Raw genomic sequence first — 4,082 nt, 5'->3', positions numbered from 1 at the left:
TGTGCTACAAAGTTAAACAGGTGACACGATTTACAACAAAAAAGGTGCTACATGATGGCCTAACACAGCTACTATGTGGACGTAGGTATTGTAAAGGGTTAGGGCCATAACAGAACTGGTTCTACAACAAAAATGAAACCACCTTTACGTTTATGACAATGCAACAGAATACCTAGAAGAATCAGCAAACGAGCTGTTGGGTATGTTTGCGGTCTATTTATTGTTATCCAGTAGATCAAAAGCATAAGTCTGGACATTTGGCCATCCCGACTGGGTGAAGTCGGGACACGGGACATGTGCTCATAAGTTTTGACTGTCCTCCTTGCATCACAGCCTTATACTTTGCTGATTAATCTATCACTACAGCTACTACTACTTTTGTTTTATATTTTAATTGCATTTGTTTTGAAAGCTCAAAAATAGTCCGAGGACACAATTCAGCCTGTGTGAATGGTGGCTTATACTGTTTGCATATTGAGCGGCAAGTTGGTTCTGGAAAGGCTTGCATGAGAACAATTTGTTGCCAGGTAGAGCAAGTTTCAAGGCAACAATAAGCACGCTCAGTATTGCAGAATGTTAAATTTTGGTTTTCACTGCCATGAACCCTGCTCTGTGTAGAAGACTTGCTCTCCATTGCTTGCTGCTCGCATTCGCAACTAAAAAGTAGTATGTCACATATGAATGAAGGATATGGGTATGCGTCATGTAACTTGGTGTAAAATTAAGTACCTTAGGTCACAATGTACTTCTGTAGCTGCAGTAGTTGCATAGCTTCTGCAGCATTGCCTTGAACTTGAACTTTATTTCGCGTTCATACAAAGTACATGTGACAGGAGCACAGACACAAAGCTACAAATTCGACTTGAATAGGTCTGTGTCCCTTACCATTTCATTTTTTTTTTACAGCACATACCATAATGTGCAATAATACAAAACATGAACATATATATATAATTACATAGCATATAACCTAGCAAAACAATATACATATAAAATATGTGTGTTGAGTGAGTGTGCAAGTCCAAATTAATTTTTGCCAGCAGCAAACAGCGACATGGATGCAGAAACATGCTTTTCACACAAGTTAAGCAAAAGCACTTAAATGCAAAAACATAAATGCAAAAATAAGTCACGTTTTGCTTAAAGGGAACGTCAATAGAAACACATCAATAAATATGTCACTGTGCAATTGTTGCTTAAAAGTCCATGTTGATCAAAACAAAAAAAGAAAGCAAGCAAATAACGCAACAGCACATGCAAATAAAATTATTAGGGACAAGTTTGGACACATAATTAAAAGGATAATAAATCTCATTAATAATGAAGAGAGTTAAGCAAGGATGGTAACACTTGGTGCAGCATCTGATTCCAGTAGTTTGTTCTTGGATGTGGAATATACGAAGTTTCTCTCTGCCGTGTACTGCAACTTCTTGTAGTTAGTATTATGTTGAATTCCAATGGCAGATCGCGAGCGCTCGGCCAGATCACGAACGGAGCGCGTCGCTCCGACTCGGATCGCTCCCACCAGCTCGCACCAAATCTGCGAATGGAATGCATGCGCTCCCGCGGGGGCACTTAGTACACGGAAATGAATTCAGAGGGCGCTGAACTAGAGGTAAAATTAGAGTTACTGTATATGCTACCAAAGGTAGCAGAGTTGCGCGTCTGATTTATAAACGCCGCTCATGCCTCCATTGGCTAAACGCCATCACGTGGGTTCCAAGCAACCGTGCACTGAGGAGAAGCTGGTGCTCCGGCCAGTTTCTCGTATTTCCCGACGCCGCCGCTGCAGGCGAACTGGATTGACGCAAGTTAACGCTAGCCAAGCTCAAAGCGCATCCGGTTGGCGTTCGATGTTCATCGCATGGTTCTTTATTCTATGATGTTACGATGACCGGGTGCTCTGCTCCCAATTGCACCAATCGCTCGGAAAGCGGAAAGGCTTTTTATTCAATACCATGTGGGAGATCCGTTATTGTACGTCGACTGCAGTGGTTGCTTCGAATGCAACGCAAGAAAGCCGTGTCGAGAGGATCAAGGATATGCGAGGTAAGTTTTTCCTTAGAACAGCCTATGAAAATGTTTCACTTATTTCTTTTTCAGAAATACGGTTGATGTTTGTGTTATGTAATCGACGCGTAGGAACTGCCGATATCGTTAAACTGCTCACGTGGTTTTCGATATACAGTGTTTGTCAAAGCACTCGTTGCAAACGTATATCAACAAAATGAGATACTGTTAAACATTTTGGTGTTGTTTTGACAGGCGTGTTGCGTGCCACGGCGAAGAACCTGACAAGTGTTGCTGATAGAGTCGTAGCATGAGGTCCTACAGGCCCGCGTGTACCTTGTCCCCCATTTTATTTTTTATTATTAGTTTCTTTTTTCCTCAGCAGTACTGTTGCATACGTTTCCCATTGTTTGTGTGAGTAGCACCTGAGCCTACGCGCCGATGACCTCAAAGTGTCCAATTATATGAAAGCGTGCGGAATATATGTGAAAATAGGGCGCTGTCCATTTCATTCGTAAGTCTTTAGTATACTTGAGTTACTCAGTGAATTTGCCCCTCTAATTTGTTGTAATCCGCGGCAGTATAGTTGTGTGTAAATGGTAGTCCTATTAAGCCGCACCTGCTAATGAGCCCTCAGTACCACAGCTGTATAGCATTGCTCTCTCGAAAGTCTTGGCTCTGTAGCACGGCGACTCACAGCGTGTTATATTAAATTCTCGAAACTAGAAAATTCAGGCTTAATTAGCATGCTATTTTGTTGCATGCGTTACGCATGCTGAAAACGATGGAGCTGGTGAACGAACGCTGGGTGAAAGCAAGATTTATAGTAGTAATATTAATGTAAAATGGTGCCAGTTGTAGTCATTTACAGTTTGTGCCACACCCGCCGTGGTTGCTCAGTCGCTATGGTGTAGGGCTGCAGAGCACGAGGTCGCGGGATCGAATCCCGGCCACGGCGGCCGCATTTCGATGGGGGGAAATGCGAAAACACCCGTGTACTTAGATTTAGGTGCACGTTAAAGAACCCCAGGTGGTCGAAATTTCCGGAGTCCCCCACTACGGCGTGCCTTATAATCAGATCGTGGTTTTGGCACGTAAAACCCCATAATTCAATTTTTAAATTACAGTTTGTGCCACGTATGATGTGTGGTCGCTCACAGTGATTGTTTGCTTGCATGCAGGATCACTTCACACCTGACCAGTTTCTTGACGAAGTAACTAATGGGAAAAGGCGTTTGAAGCCAAATGCAGTCCCTAGCATTTTTTCTCGTAAGTACATGGGGCATGCTGATGCTATCCTTGTTAAAAATGAGCTGCCATACCTTGAGTGAATATTGACTACTAAGTTTCAATTGCCGTGCCTGTAGACTCGCCCTTACAAGTAACACAGGGAGAAGTACCTCATGACGTTGCCACATCAAGATCAGGTGAGACTACATAACCGAACCAGACATTCGCAGTACCAGCAACAAGCTGTCTATAGACGCACTTGTCTACTTTCTTTTTCTGGTGTATGCTTCTTTTTTGCACAAACTACTCAGCACTGGAAATAGCGCAAGAGACCCCTCGCGCACCTGGCATCTTCAAGGTTGCCTCGGCGCCTTTAGGTGGGATAATGCCCTTGGTCGCACCTAGCAGGCCAGGCGCAGCTCTTATTTTCTGAAGCCTGCGCTCCAGTCGTCATGAGTGAACACAAATGTTTGGTAGTGCTCAATTGCGTACTGATTAATAAGTGCACCAGACATAGCGAGTACCACTAACGTAGCTTTTCCTAGTCCAAGTGATACTTTTTCTCTCATTTTTACTGATATATGTTTCTTTATCATGCAGACTACTCAGTATTGCAAGATGCACCTGCCACACTCCAGACTGTGGCGGGTGAGATAATGCTCTTGGGCCGCTATTTTGTAGTGATGCCTTTAAAGTAATAATGCCTTTTCGCGCTTATCGCGCTTTGTCATTGGCCAGAGTGACGGTAGTGACGCTCCGCTCACGATATCAACGTTGATAACGCGAGCGGACCGTCGCTCTGACCACTGACAAAGCGCGAAAAGGCATTATTACTTTAAAGG

The 4,082-nt window shown here is 43.5% G+C and overlaps 1 long non-coding RNA gene across 1 annotated transcript; it reads left to right on the top strand.

Moving 5' to 3' along the window:
* The first annotated feature begins 1,701 nt into the window (after nucleotides 1-1,701).
* On the top strand, nucleotides 1,702-3,749 carry LOC125945401 (uncharacterized). Its single transcript, XR_007466877.1, has 3 exons — nucleotides 1,702-2,049; nucleotides 3,192-3,437; nucleotides 3,494-3,749. It is a non-coding gene; the product is annotated as an uncharacterized LOC125945401 (long non-coding RNA).
* The last annotated feature ends 333 nt before the right edge of the window (nucleotides 3,750-4,082 follow it).

This window comes from Dermacentor silvarum, chromosome 5, assembly GCF_013339745.2.
Source record: "Dermacentor silvarum isolate Dsil-2018 chromosome 5, BIME_Dsil_1.4, whole genome shotgun sequence".
Lineage (NCBI taxonomy): Eukaryota > Metazoa > Arthropoda > Arachnida > Ixodida > Ixodidae > Dermacentor > Dermacentor silvarum.
Note: the sequence above shows the minus strand (reverse complement) of the source record. Positions and strands in the feature narration are given on the sequence as shown.